Below are 17,350 nucleotides of genomic sequence, written 5' to 3'. Positions count from 1 at the left end.
AGGAATCGATTGAGAAACAGAAGAGATGGATTTAGTAGAAGATACAGTTCCTTCTACTTTCTGAAGAGCATCAGTTATAATTCTAAATAATTATGTATTATCTCTTTCTCTAACAATACATTATTCAACATTCAGTAATTAATTACCCATTGAGTTAATACTCAGTGTTGCCGACTCTTAATTCACGAGACTCTTTGTCTCCAATATAAATTTCATAGTCAATACCATTGATATGTTCATCTAACATTTTCAAATATAAAACAGACACAAACAAATATATCAACATCCAATCCTGACTCAATTTCGACTCAATTATGGCATGTACTTCTAGACTCAATTTCGAGCTCGATTTAGTCCGAGAATCAGCTAAACTTGCAAAATTCTGATACTACTAAATGCAACACCCCCTAACCTTTATCCGTCCCCGGAACAGGATACGGGGCATTACCAATCAATACAGTTCAATTACGGTCATTAATTAAAATAATTATTTACACTTATCATAAATTTAACATATCGTCCCTTTAATGGGCCTTCAAAGCCCAATATGAACAGTAAAATCAATTCGGGACTAATTTAAAATCACTATGAATTTTTCTCAAAATTTTAAAATTTTCCTTATGAACGGTACCCACACACCCGTGTGGATTGTCCGTGTGACTCACACGGCCGTGTCACTAGATCACACGGCTATGTGGCTAGGTCACACGGCCGTGTTGAGAGCTCGTGTAACTCTCCGACTTGAAAGTATTAAGGTGCAGTTTTCACACGGCCAGTCCACACGACCGTGTGCTAGGCCGCGTGGACTCAAAATGAGCCTTAAACAATAAATTTTCCAGCCCTGCAATTTAATATACGAAACATTCCAATAACCATTCATTCAATTACTTTAAATCTCATTCAAACCTACTCAAAACATGTCAAATTAGATATTTTATAGGCCTATATGATAAATCGTTTTAAGTATTTAACATACATTTTCAAACAGTTCAAATTCATACTAATTAAGCCAATTTCTACCATATATCATTACCAAATTTAAAATTTACTTATTTCACCTTTACTTTCATAATTCAAAATGACACTCATATGAATAAGTTATCCTAGGTACATGCCATTACCAATAAATAATATACTTCTCCACTTAGAGTTCGAGATTGGCCTGGGATGCTGATCCAATGGTCTGACTTTGACTTGTCCTGCGCACGGAAACAAACCGTACACTGAGTATGTACTCAGTGGTATTTCTATAATTCGAACACTTAATAATATGAAAATGTAACATTCACTTAAAAATCATATAACAATCACAATTATATAATTATTCAATTTTTAGATAAATCCTTTTTAACTCAATCAATTCTTTCATCTACTAATCCGTATAATTTTTCCATAATATGTTCACAATTCACTTGAACAATAATATTATTCACTTATATCCCATTTAGAGTTACATAATTCATGTGTTTCAATCATGTTTCAGTTAAATGTTTAATGTCAATAAATAATATTCAACAATTCACATTTCAATCAGTAATCCGTTTTATTCTAAGCTCAATTTCAGTCAATATTTTTCAGTATCGATTAATTTATCAATATCATTCAGTAACAGTCAGTCATTCAGTACCTTTATTTACCCCTATTAATATGACTCGGATATTGACGGATACACGGATCCAACTAACACACCAGTACGGCACATAGTGCCTCATCGGCTTTGTCGAAGTAAACAGTAACAGTACGGTACTCAGTACCTCATCAGATTAAACCGATGTAATAGTAGTAGTACAACACACAAGGTGCCTTATCAACTCAAAGTCGAAGTAATAGTACGACACTTATAGTGCCTTATCGACTCAAGGTCGAAAAATCCCTGAACACTTCCAATCCTATGGCATGCCAACTGTATCTGATTTAGCCCGATACTGTTAATAGGGTTTTCAATCAATACACATTTCAATTTAATCACATAATAATTCAATACAATTCAAATTACTTTTTATTAACATACATTCAAATTCCACAATAATTACATATGCATATTTATCATCACATTCCCAATCAATCTAATTTTCAATATAACATACATTCAATATTCAATTTCCATATCAATCACATATATCCATATATATTCAATAAATTTATCACATACCAAATCAATCCATTTCAATTGTAAAACATAATACAAATAATTTAAATCTTAATTACTTACCATAACATTTAATCAAAACACAATAATTAATACTTAAATTCACTTTTCAATTTCAACCAATGTTCACTCCAATTCAAAAATCATTTCAATGCACTTACCATACATAATAAATAATAATTTCAAGTATTAAATATTAAGTTCGGATTATAGAAATATAAATCATAATTTCCGAGCTAACCCTCGTTGACTTTGCCTTTTCCTTCCTAAGCCAAGGTTTGCCAGAACAACGTTAGCTACGAAAATTAAAACAATTTTCATAATCATTAACACAATACTAATTTACATTTTCATAATCATTAATACAATACTAATTGGCATTTAATATTTAAATTTCTTATTCAATTTCTATTTAATTTCTACTTTAATTTCAATTTTAATCTTAACTAAATTCACTTAGTTTTCTATCTCAATTCATACTTTGTTTCTACTCAATTTTCAACCAAACTTAGACATAACTATCTAAATTTCATCATAAAATCCTAATTTTTAAATTCTTACAATTTAGTCCCTACTATGTAAAACTAATAACTTCTTTTACAATTTAATCCTTTAATCAATTCTAACAAAAATTCTATCAATTAAACCCCTAATTCATCAATTTGTTCAACATGAACTATATTTGAAAACCTATGAACTTCCAAAATATTAACTTAATTTCATCAAAACCTTGTTTTAAAACTTCAAAAACATCAAAATTAAGTAAAAGGACTTAATTGACTTACCTTTTAAAGCTTAAAGCTTCAAATCCCTAGTTTTTCCTTTTCTTTTCTTTTTCTCCTTTTTTTTTTTCTTTCTTTCTCGTTTGTTATTTTGTTCTTTCCTTCTTTGTTTCTTTTCTTTTATGTTAATATATATATATATATATATATATATATATATTTATTCTTTTTACTAATTAACTTATTATATTATAATATAATAACATTAAATATCTTTTATATAATTAATCATATACATACAAATGTACACCATCAATACCATAACACCATCAATACCATACAATTTTCATACTTTCAATTTATTTACTAAATAAAGTCTTCTAATATAATAAAATGTATATATTCACATTATTACAAGTGTTACTATCTAATTTGTTCATTACACAAAAATCTCACAATTTAATTATTTTAACTAATAAACATCTTTTACTAAAAAATATCACAAATGTATATATTTCTACTAACACAATTGTAATAAATCACTACCATACATTTATCTTTATTTAACTTATTTCATAATAGAATAATAATTAATATAATTTATAAATTAATTTAAAACCTTCAACATAAAAAAATCTAATAAAAATCTTAGATTTTATCTAAGTTTGACGCCTCATCTATGCTAAATGACATATTTACCATTTTGGTCCTTTTTACTTTGTATTAATCTATAATTCAACTTTTACCCCTTATTCAATTTAGTCTTTTTTCCTAATTATCCTTAATTCACCTATCCATAATCTAATTTACCTCATAATTAACTTCATAAATATTTCTAATAAATATTTTTGAATCCATTTTTCAGAAACGGAGACCCGAAAATACACTTTTTTGATAATTGTAAAATTCGGGTCGTTACACAGTATGAGCAATTTGAAGCATTCTGTTTCTCAAAATTTTAAGATGCAGGGGACACACGGCCACACACGCCCGTACGCATGGTCGTGTGTCACACACGGCTAAGACACACGCCGTGTCTTTGCCCATGTGGACAAAATAAGGTCATTTCCGCGCCTTATTCCTCACCCAACCTGACATCAACATATCCGACCAATTTTTGTACCAATACAAGTCACAATAGAACATTCAATTCAAGCCAATTTCAAGTTCAATACATGTCATAACATCCCATTTAACCAAGTATTTGATTTTACCTAATTGGCCATATAAACATATGAGTATATTTTACCCATTCATGCAACCATTAATATATTTATGTAACTTCCATCATTCAACCATTTCATTACATACATCAAGCATGATAATGCCTTATATAACTGCATCAAAATGTGCTTAACACTAGCCATTGCAATGGCTAGTTATAACAAAAATATTTCCTCATTATGCCTTACTTAGCTTATACATGTCATTACACCAAAAGTTAGCTTGATTTATGTACCGAGGAGTCTAAGGGATAGTGTGATGTGTCTCTGACCAAGTTCCAACCTTCACGAGCTTCTGAGCACTATAAAACAAATGAAGTAAAATAGAGTAATCATATTATGCATAGTAAATTCGTATAACAGAAAATTTACTTACCACTCATTTACATTTAAGATAAGCATACAAAATTCATCCAGATAAATGTGGCAATTGGCCTAAACACATATAATCTCAAGAAACTTATTAGTCATGTCTTATATGTAAACACCAAGAATCAAGGATGAGCTCATCATGTAATAACTTTCATATACATATACTTTTCATATCATATTTTCGTTTAACATGTGCATTTCCATGACCTTAAGCTCAATTTAACCATGTCTGTAACACCCAAAAATCCTTTATAATTATTTTCGTATGTTGTTGTTACAAATAATAATCTGCCTTAGTGGTTATGTGTTCTGAGTGTGTGTGAGAGGTCCCAAATTCAAGCTTTAGCGTGGGCAAAATTTTGTTTTTAATTGAAGGAATCCTTATTTTTAATTAATAGGCTTATAAATAAATGTTGGTGAAATATGTTAGAATGGACCTGCTGGTCTAAGGGATGAGTGGCGTGTTATTGTTTCCTGAGGTCTGAAGTTCTAATCCTTGCATGCGCGAAGGGATTAAATTTTTTCAGAGATGGACGGCTAGAGTTTGTGTTTCATTAAAAGTCTAAGTAGTAGGAAGGTTAGAGTGATTTTAGGAGGAAATTATGGGATGTGGGAAGTTATCTTGATTTGGGGGATATTGAATTCAGCTCTCTCTCTCTTTTTGTTTCAAAATTTCGGTGGCTGATATAGTTTTTTTCTCCCTTATTTTTCAATTTTTATGCCGTTTGCTTCCCCTAAAACCTCCCTATTGCTGCCAAATTTCTTCTTTAGTTTTTCTTCTCTTATTTGTTTTTTTTTTTGTTGACGATTCCAAGTTCTTTGATGCCGTTTGTGTCATTCGATTTTTGCTGACTACTTCCTCTCCATCTGTTTTGCTCTTTTTCGGTTTTGTTTTAGTTGTTTCCCCCCACTTGCTGCCGTTGTTTTCAGAAATTCGGTTCCCTCTTTCTGTTCTCAATTTTTGACGCTAGCTTCCCTTCCCTTCAAGCCGGCCGTGCGTAATTTTGGCTCTTCTCCTTAGCGAATATTGATAGGTGAATTCTACGTTACCCTTTGTTTATTTTGATTTTGCACTTCCCTTTCTATTGATCTATTTTTCCTTGTTTTGCCTCTTTTCAGTTTTCAGACCCCCTTTTTTATTTGCTCTTGCTTGCATTTCCAAATTGCATTCTACCTTGTCTACAGTTTGGTAAGTGAGTAGGTATCTTGTTGTTTCATTCTATAAGATGCTGAATGAAAGGTTATATATATATTCTTGGGTTAATTGAATTGTTAAGTGAAATGCGATTAAGGGTTTAAATAAAAGGTTTTTGTGGCTCTCATGCTAGGTGAAGATCAAGGGTTGGTTGGTGCTTCATCAAGAAATTGAGGGTGCAGTTTCAGTTGATTTTGGGTAAGGGGTTTCAGTTGCTGATCATTCCTTAACGTCATTTGGATTTGTTTGATTAACGAATTATGTACTTGATTAAATCATGTTTTGGTTGAATTTAGGTTTTGGTGTACCAGGAGTGTGGGTTAACTTCTAACGAATTCAGGTGTGTAAACACAACCCTAAAAGTAAAATTCGATAAAAAGCCGAAATAGGTGATTGTCGACGCCACACGAGCGTGTGACTGTCTGTGTGGTAGGCCGCGTGATCAAACATAGGCGTGTGGGCCCCATACGGGTGAACCACACGAGAATGCGAGAATATTGGGCCAGGCCGTGTGATTCACACGGCCAAGGCCATTTTGGGCTGTGTGGGCTACACGGGCGTGTGAGCCCACGTGGGTATGCAACATGGGTCTGGGGGCTCATTTTCACTTTTTGGCTGTTAAAGTTGCACGGGTCGCCCGAGTCGACTATGGACCTACTGTAGGGTCGGTAAGCTTTCCCTAGATCCCTAATTGACTGTGTGACATTAAAATATGTGTGACTATATACTGAGCATAATAGTTATACTATTCTGATTATATGCATGTTTCCATGAGATGGCATGTCATGATTGTATGATACGTTGCATGGGGTTGAGACAATATGATTGGAGGAAGTATACCGTACTAGCAGTTTAGCTGCAAATCACTGATGGCTTTAAGCCTATTATACTGGCAGCTCTGCTGCAAATACTGTTTAATGCCGCAATCGGTGTTAATTTGTAAGTGTAGGGATGGATGGGCAATTTATTCCCCATAGGAGTGCAGGGTTGGACAGGAGATGGTGTATAACGGTTGGTTGGGTAGGACTTGCATATTGTACAATCAGATCTCGCTACTATATCTCGTTATTGTGGTGGGCGAACCCTACTGACATCGAGATCGTGATAGGCTAAGGCCCAAATCGACATCATATCGTGAAGGGCTTAGGCCCAGTCTGTTACCATTTACATTTTGACTGTATAACTGCATGAAGATTACACACTGAGTTTTCTTAAACTCACCCATTGTGTTTTACTGTACAAGTAACCCCCAGTCATAGGTGGATCGGTGCAGTGATGGACTCAGAGGTGGCTATACGATCGCATATACTTTCGTACTTGATTATGATTTTAAGTATTATTATTTGGGGTATTTTTACTGTATTAAGGCCTTTATGGATTTTTACCTTAATTTGGGATTTGTTTGTCGCTGCTTATGAATTATAATCACCAGTGGTAGGGAAACATGGGTTTTCAAAAGTTACAAATATTTTCTTTTAAAATACTCACCACTACGCAAACCGTTTTAAAAGCTTCTGCAAATTATAACGACTTGTAAATAAATGGATAATGATTTGGAAACAAATAACTTGATTTAGAGATAATATAAGATAACAAAAATTGGTTAAACGGGGAAATGGTTTATCAACGACTTAGTTTTCGAAAGCACTTTTATGTGACATCACCAGATTCGGCAATAACGTCTAGGCCGGGTTTAGAGTGTTAAAATGTCAGAAATTTTCCCGTTGAATTTATTTGAAAATATCGATGGTACTCATGTAGTACACTCGAAGTGTACAAAATTATAATTCGTCAACTCATGTTCAGGGGTACCCATTAGGGCACATAATCAGGAAGCACTCTCTCGAGCCATATAACAGGATGCTCATGTGAGCCATGTAACAGGAAGCTTATCCGGGCTATAATAGGAAACTCATAAGAGTTTAAAACAAAAAGCTCATTAAGCTTAACAGGTAACTCCGAAGAGTTATTATCAGGGAGCTGTGGATAGCCATATAACAGGAAGTTCAAACGAGCGATATCAAGAAGCTCATAAAGAGCCTATATCAGGGAGCTCATAAAGAGTTGCGGTATGTCTGCAATACATGCAGGATCAATATCGATCATATTATAGGACGCTCACAAAAAGCTGTGGTATATCCGCAACACATGCAGAATCAATACCGATCGGGATGCTTGCAGGAACCATGTGACGGGAAGCTCGAGAAGGCTTATAATAGGATGCTCTTTATAGCTATGGTGTGTCCACAACATATGCAGGACCACAACCAATATGGGAAATACTATATCCATCAAATTTTATTTATTCAAACGGGACTTATTACTTATCGGGCTTTATCGGACATGTGATCAATTTCATACATAAGATAAGACATTTATACAATTCACACAAATACAACATTCAATTCAAACATATTAATATACATGATTTAGTTACATGAACTTACCTCGACACTTGTTCGTATTCGAAAATCTACTAATCTGATACTTTTTCTTTTCCTCGATCTAACTCCTTATTTGATCTTTCTAGATCTACATAAACAAATTTAACATCAGTTTAACACATTTTATATCCAATTCAATCCAATTTACATCTTAGGCAAAAGTACCATTTTGCCCTTATACTTTTGATTAATTCCAATTTCGTCCCTAGGCTTTGAAAATGAAATTCATGCAATTTAATCCTTATTCCAAGCCTAACAAAAAATTTCATATAAAATTTAAAGCCCATAAAATTCATAAAATTCAGAAATTTTCCATGAATTTTACATCTTTACAATTTAGTCACTAAATCATAAATTCAAGAAAATTTCCTTTACAAAAGTTGTTTATCTATCAACAACCTTTCATTTTCTACCATAAATTTTAAAATTTCAGCATACTCATCCATGAAAAAATTTTAATACTTTGATAACTTTACAAATTAATCCCCAAAATAGATAGATTAGGTTATTACGATCTCGAAAATATAAAAATTACTAAAAACGGGACATGATTACTTACCAAATTAAGCTTGCTTGAAATTCTCTCTCTTAGCTAGGGTTTTTATAGAAATTTTGGGGAAGATGATGATATGAAATTATTTTATTCAATTAATTAACTTATCATCCATTAATTTTTCAACTTTCCAATTTAGTTCTTTTCTTTTGCTAATTTTCCATGGATGAATCATCATAAATATCTACTAACTTCTCTTAATGGTCTATTGCCCTATAAGGACCTCAAATTTTGAATTCTATAGCTATTAAATCCTTTTAGCTACTACAATTTAACTTTTACATTTTATACAATTTGGTCCTTTCTATAATTAAACATGAAATCGGTAAAAAAATTTTATCAAAATTTTCATACGTCTTTCCTATCATAATGCAGACCATGCAATATTATTAAAATAAAATTTATTTCTGACTCCAATTTATGGTCCCGGAACTACTGTTCCAATTTCACTGAAAACGGGCTGTTACAATAATCTCCAAAGAAATCAAACGATTATCTTCAATCATGATGGAAATATGCTTTAGAATATAGTTCAATGATGTTTTTTGAGTTGTTTTCTTAAGTATTTTATGATGGCTCACTCCTATATTCTTATTTTTGTCATATATAGGTATTAGAATGCTCGAAAAACCTTAAAAATCGCGTTTTTCTACTGTTAGGAGTGCAATTCGTGAAATTGACACGGCCTGACACATGGCTATGTGGTTTTAAAATTTTCAACCAAATATGTTTATTCGATCTACTCTATTTTCCAAGAATACAAAAAGAAAAATGGCTTCTATTTTTTTTTTAAATGGAGCTAGTTATTAATTTTTTTTTATCTCGCAACTAACATCCATTTTCATAGAAAAATAATATCTCATTTAGTACTTGAGTTTAATACTTTTTAGTGTAGTATTTTTTTCAATGTGATATTTATATTTGACAAAATTATACATTTTGTTCTTGAAGGTAATAATATTAACTTTTTGGTGTTTAATTCTAGTTTTAGTGTTGAGTTTATGAAAGTTAATTTCTAATATTATCAAATTTGAATTTTCATGATTTTTCATAGAGTTAATTGCACCAAACATCTAATTAATGTTATATTAATCATCAAACTATCAATGTTATATTAATCATATCCTTCCGTTATTGAAACCGTTAATTTAACCATTAAATGATACATAAAATCTTATGTGACATAATAAAATAAAAATTTGAAGGAATGTTGCTGCATAACTTTTAAAATTAAAACTAAAAATAAAGTAAAATTGAAAAAGAGCAAACAATAATTTCGTAAAAGCTTAAAATCACGAAACCAAATTTTTTACATCCATGTTTACAATATTTATTTTTCTTTAAATTTTTATTTTAAATTATGTCATATAAGATTTAATGTTTCATTTAATGATTTAATTAATGGTTTTACTAATGGAAGGACCTTATTGATATAACATTGATAGTTTGAAGATGCAATTAGAATGTTTTAAAATTTGAGGACCAATTCAAAATGAGAACTATAGTTTAGGGATATTTATAGCAATTAACTCTTTCCAATAAAATAAATTTAATGTTAATTTTGAATTTGATGAATTTGATTTTATAAATAAACAAGTTATTAATTAAAAGATGAATTAAAAATAAAAAATTAAAACAATATATTTATTATTTAAAAATAAAAAGCTTGAAACAACATAAAATAAAAATTACAAATGTGTTTTTTAGAAGAGGAATTGAATCTGAGATTTAAGGATGAAATCATTATTATTTAAACATTTAACCAAATGAATTAATATATTAAAAATAAAATAAAATAAAAATTACAAATATGTTCGAAAAGGAATTGAACTTGAGATTTAAAGACGAAATCATTATTATTTAACTATTTAACCAAGGTAACTAATATATTAAAATTACAAATATGTCGAGTTAGACGTACTTTTACACACACTCTAAAAATAATTTATTTTCCTAAATTTAAAAAACAATCTATTTATCCAAATAACTTTAACCAACTACATTTAAAATAAAAACTACTGATAATATATTGAAAAAGTGTATAACTCAAATACCAAGAATTGGAAAACCTAAAAGAATAAATTGATAGGATATCATTTTCATGTATCACGTGTGCAAGCCTAGCCTAACATTCCTACTATTTCAAGACATGAAGTCACCTCCAGCAATAGTTGTTGCACCTAATACCATTCCACCAATCTAAAATTCAAACCTTCTATATTATATTTCTCTCTCTCTCTCTCTCTCTCTCTCTCTCTCTCTATATATATATATATATGCAGGTAAGTAGTCAAAATTTGTATTGAATTAAGATGCAATTAAAAATAAATAGATTTTAGTTTTAAAATGATTTAACTTGAATTATTAAGTATTTTTGGAGAGGGTAAAATTAATTTTTATTTAATCAAATGGTTAAAGTGGATTAATTGAAATATTATTAAGAAGGGTTAAAAATATAATTAGGTTATTTAATTAAGGAAGACAATTCTTGTATATATAAGAAGAGATTCATTTACATTAGTATATTTCGATTATCTTTTGTACGATTAATATCTTAATAATTCAACTGTCATATTTAACATTTTATTCACTTAGATCATACATGCTGAATTTTGAGTGAAATTAAAATATCTAATTATTTGTTAAAATTTTCAATATGATAGAGATATCGAGTAAATTAAAAATTCATATGAAATTAAAATTGATGTCTATATTTTTATGGAAAAAAGTTTTGATTATTTTCAATTCTCAATGAATCATTTATAATTTTCATAAACCCAGAGCAAATCAATCAAAATTCCAATTATTGTGTAATTTAATAATATAATTCTCTTCTAGAAACCTTCATTATAGGGGAAAAAGAAGTTTTGTTTTTTTTTAATTTTAAAAAGAATATTGGATAGGGTTTATCTCCACCCAAACCTGTCATCTTCCTCCTTAAACCACCCATTATACGCCAATATCTATCTCAAGATTCATATCCATCTATTATGAAAAAAAAGAAAAATCTTATCCATCCTCATTGAACTATTTGAATATATATTAGGGCGAATCAAAATAAAATTATAAAAGATTGGGTCGAAGTTAAATTTTTTATTTAAAAAAATTTAAATTAAATTATTTTTAATTGGGGGCTAAAGTTGTTATTATTCCATTTAGCTAAAGAGGCCAAAGACCTTGCCTGTAGGTAGGGGTGAGTATTCGATCGAGTCAAGTTGAATCGAGTTAAAAAATTTCGAGTCGAGTCGAGTCAAATTAACGAATCTTATTATTTATTCTCAATGTTCCGTTTACATGGACTGATTATTTTACAAGTAGACAAAGTACAAGCTTTTAGATTAATTTTGAGTAAAGGAAAAAAAGGAGAGTGGGGCGATTGAGGAAGAAAAGTAAGACTAATGGGTAAACATTTATCAAAACATTTACCTTTTAACTTTAGAAAAATATAAACTTTTATCAAAACAATGTAGTTTTATCTTCTTTTTTTTTTTTTGGATTTTTGGATAACTCGAATTAGGGGTGAGTGTTCGATTGAATCAAGTGAAACCGTTTTAGTTAAATTAGAAAAAATAATAATGTTAAATTAAAATCTTATACAATATAACTATTTCCATGTTAGAACACAAAATTTGAAACAATATATATTTGAAAACTTTTTTAACCAAAATAAAAAATAAGAAGATATTTTAGTATGATAAACTTGAATCATTAATCACTTATTTAGATTCCAAAATTATTATTTTATTAAATTTTTATATATTTTTAATTTTTAAATTTATAATTTTTAAAATATAAATATTAGAATTTCTATAAATATTTTGAATTTTAAAATTATTTTCAAATCTTGGAAATTACTTTGATTTTTTGTAATTTTGTTAAGAGAGACCAATTTGCTTATTTTCAAAATTGACAGGGCCAAAACGGTATTTATACTAATATGTTATTCTAATTATTCGAGTTATTCGAATTGTAAAAATTCATGTAACGTCCCCTACCCGAGACCGTCGCCGGAGTCGAGCAGGAGACATTACAAAACTTATCTTAGCACTTAAACAGTTTTCGTAGTAAACTATCCATCTGTGTTACGGTCGCTAAAAAAATCATATCTCGAGTTATGAAACTCTAAATCTAATTCCGTAAATTTTCCCTGAAACTAAACTCATATATATACTTACTAATTTTTTTCTATAATTTTTGGTTAGGCCAATTAGTACAGTTTATTAGAAAAAGTCTCCCCTGTTTCAGGGTTCGGCTACTCTGACCCTTGTGCACTACGAATCAAATTTCTTCCTGTACAGAAATCCAATGACTATTCCATTTTTTCAATTAAAAATAGACTCAATAAGGAATCCATACAAATAAAGTTTGAGTCCTAATTCTTAATACACAATTTATGGTGAATTTTTAAAGTCAGAACAGGGAATCCAGAAATTGTTCTAACCCTGTTTCACCAAAACGTAAATATCTCATAAAATACAACTCTTTTACCTATTTTATTTCTTCCATATAAAATAGATTCATTAAGCTTCAATTACAAATTTTATTCATTATCTAATTCACTTTATACTATTTTTGGTATATTTTCAAAGTTGGACTACCACTACTGTCCAAATCTGTTTTAGTATAAAATGTTGATAACTAAGTTTATAACATCTTCATTTCTTCTCTCTACAATATTTACCAACACTTCCTCTTATTACTCTTCACTAACATATCAAAACATACCATACTTAAGGTTTTGGTAACATTTACAAAACATACCAAAATATCACTTAACAACTTAGATACTTTCAAAATGACCAAAAGACATCCTAGGTACAATGCCATTTTCCAAAAAGATAGAAACTTCACCAATTTGAGTTTGGGCATCGGCTTGTATGCTGAGTCCTTATACTTTCATACCTAGCCTACGCACGGAAACAAACCGTACGCTGAGAATACTCTCAATGGTATTTCTATAAACAATAGCTTAATCAACTTTAAAACATGGTAATTCAAACACATTATTGCTATTATTCAATATTAATATCAATCAGTACTTTAAAAACCTTTACTTTATTTACCCTTATTAACAAAACTCGGACACTGATGGATACACGGATCCAACCTACACTCCGGGATAAGCACATAGTGCTTCATCGGAATAAATCCAGAACTTTAACATTATAGTACACAAAGTACTTCATCGGAACAAATCCGAAACTTTAACAGTAGTCGACACATAGTGTCTCATCGACTCAATGTCGAAATATCCCAATACTTCCAATTCCTATGACATGTCAACTATATCCGACTAGCCCGACACTGTTAATAGGGTATTCAAAATCACATTCATTTCAATATGGTAAAAATACTTACCTCATTCACATTTTCATACAATATAAATATCAAATATAGCAATAACGATTAAGCTCGGTTTATAGAAATACAAACCACTATTTATCGAATTTAATCGATATCTTCGTTCACTTTCTCTTTTCCCTTCTTTGATGACGTATCCGGTGCTACGTTTGCTACTAACAATCATACAATTAAAAATCATCAATATATTAATTCATAAAACACATTTTCACTTTCTACCAAACTTTTACAAAATTCCAATTTCGTCCTTTTTCCATTACTAATCTTTTTTCTTTAACTTAAGCTTCATATTCTCTTTTAATCAACTCATTAACAATTTCTAACTCATAAAATTCATTATAAAACATAAATTTTGAGCTCTATTCAACTTAGTCCCTATTTAAACCTAACTTAGAAATTCCTTTAACTAATCACTTCTAACTTCAATTTCTATCAATTTAACCCATAAAACCTCAATTTATTCAACTAAATCAATATCTAAAATTCTCTATTTTTCTTCATTTTAACCTCATAGATGTAGAACTTTGAATTAGGCATCCATAAACATAAAAATCATAAGAAAATGAGCTAAAACAACTTACCAATCAAACTTTAGGGCCTTAATCCTCAAATTTCCCTTTTTTATTTCTTTCTTTCTTTCTTCTTTCTTTCACGTTTGCTCTCTGTTAGTCTTTCTATCTTCTTTTTCTATTTTATCAATTTTACTTATTATACTATTATTAACCTATAATAAATATAAAACTAACATGTGTAATAGCTATAACATAAAATATCTTATAGCTATTACACATATATACCAACTATTACACACGTTATTCAATATTAACACACACATGGCACTTAGGGTCTAATTACTAGATTAGTCCTTTTACTTCTTTAATCTATAATTAAACTTTTATTCCTTATGCAATTTAGCCCTTTAAACTAAATTCAAGCTACTTCACTTAATTAAACACTAAATAACCATTCAACTATAATTCATAAATATTTCTAATAAATATTCATGAATAAATTTCACGGAAACAGTACTCAAGACTCAATTTCCGATACTGTAACTTTCGGTTCATTACAATTCAACTCGACTCGAACTTGAAATCCGGAATTTCTTATTCGAGTTGACTCGAATAATTCGAATAACTTGAATAACTTGATTCGATTAACTCGAAATTTGAAATTTTTTTGATTTTTTTGAATCGAATCGAATTTTACTCACCCCTACCTGTAGGATTAATATTTACAATTCAATCGACATATTTCATGTTTCATTTATGGAAATAATCCATTTTGATTTTTAATAAATTAAAATGGACTAACTATTAAATTTATGGAAAAAAACTTTCAAACGTTAAATTTATATTAATAAAGGTAATATTTTAAATCAATATGATGAAGATATTGAATCGATACTGAAAATAACACCAATGGCAAACACAATTATATTTAATAAATATAATAGTTTGGTTGTTAAATTTATTCTTACAAAAATTATAGAAGTGTGTAAAACTAGTTAAAATTTGCACTAGTGTAAATAAATCCTCCTATATATTGTATATAATTATTTGATATATTGGTAATGGATATTTTAACTCTAAACACGAGATTAAGAAACTATTTGTATCCTTAGTTGATAATTGAAAAATAAATAAATAACACACATCACGATTTTTAATTTCATTAGTAAAATTAAAATCTTTATATATATATATATATATATATATATATATATATATATATATATATTCTTTGGTTAATAGCATGATTTTAAGTTCATAGCATGATTTTATCACCTAACGGAAGGATGAAATAATTGTGACTTTGAACTTCAATTTTTTCTATATCATTTTGGCCATTATCCTTCAAAATTAAGTCCAATTGTATTTTTTGATGAAAAGTTGACTAAATTGTTAAAATTTCTAAAATTAAAAATTATATAAAAGCTAAAAAATACAAAAAAAATAAAGAAATTACATTTTTTTTGTAAAAAAATAGGTGATGATGTGGTTTAATCTCAGAGTGCCATATCATTACACTTTAATGAGGGACCATATCGAGAAAACCTGTCAAGTTTTGGGACTAATGTTGGCCAAATAAAAAGTTCAAGGACCAAGGTGGAAAAAGTTGCCAAGTCCAAGGATTAAATGTTGCTTTGTCCTAGAATTTTACATCACTTATGTGGCAACTCACATGGCATTCAATGTATTCTTCAAAAAATTTTAAAAAATAAATTTTCAAAAAGTTTCCAAAAAAGCTCATAATAATTTTTTAAAATTTGTACACATAACAAATGAAATATGTTTGAACTGCAATGCAGCTTGCCACGTTAGTGTTGTTAAAAAAATAACATTTTAGTCAAATTTTTTGTCCATAAAAGAAGCATTTTAGCTAAATTTTATTAAAAGTTGAGGGTTAAAGTGATGAAAAGAAAAGGATAAGGGTTAAAGTGACAAAATGAATTAACATTAAGGACTAAATTTATCATTTTACCTTACCTATCTAATGTTAAACTTTGCTCCCATTTAGTTTTTATACATATATATATATATATATATATATATATATATATGTGTGTGTGTGTGTTAAAATATACTCTAAGTCACAATACTTTTTATACATTTGAAATTTAGTTCATTTAATTTTCAAATTTAAAAAGTTGAGTCCAATTGCCAAACACGGTTAATAATTCCTACTAAATTCAAGTTCATTACAATATATATTTTTTATATGACTATTAAGTGAATATTTTTTAATTTTAAAATGTTAAATCAATAAATTTGATAAAATATTTTTAAAGCATTAATAATTGAACTTGAATTTTAAACTTTTAAAAATATAAAATTAAACTTTTAGAAATAAAAAAAACAAAATTTGAATATACAAACTTGAAGTCTATTTTAGGCATAAAAGAAATTTGTAAACCTAAATTTCATTTCTTAAACAATGCACGTGCATGAGTTAGGATGAGATTTAGAAAGCCAAAATAATGTAATTCAGTGCCCACAAAAAAAAATAAAAATATAGTTAGGCAACTTTTAGGTGGTAATAATGGTTCAATTATTGGGAAACTTGGGTAATGGTGCCTATCTTACGTATTCCCAACTTCCATCTTTTATTCTTTTTTATTTTTATTTTAATTCCCACTTACACTTTCTTTCTTATTTTTCTAGCATATCAGTTTTGGTTCTTCTTTGTACCCTTTTCCGACCATTAACACCATTAAACTATAAATCCTCTCTTTTCCACTCTCATACATTATTTCATTTTAATATTATAATATTTTTAAAGAGCCTGGAGACCAAATTCGAGATTAATGTCAATTGAAAATTTGAATTAA

This window comes from Gossypium arboreum, chromosome 13 (assembly GCF_025698485.1).
Source record: "Gossypium arboreum isolate Shixiya-1 chromosome 13, ASM2569848v2, whole genome shotgun sequence".
NCBI lineage: Eukaryota > Viridiplantae > Streptophyta > Magnoliopsida > Malvales > Malvaceae > Gossypium > Gossypium arboreum.
This window is presented reverse-complemented; position numbering follows the sequence as displayed.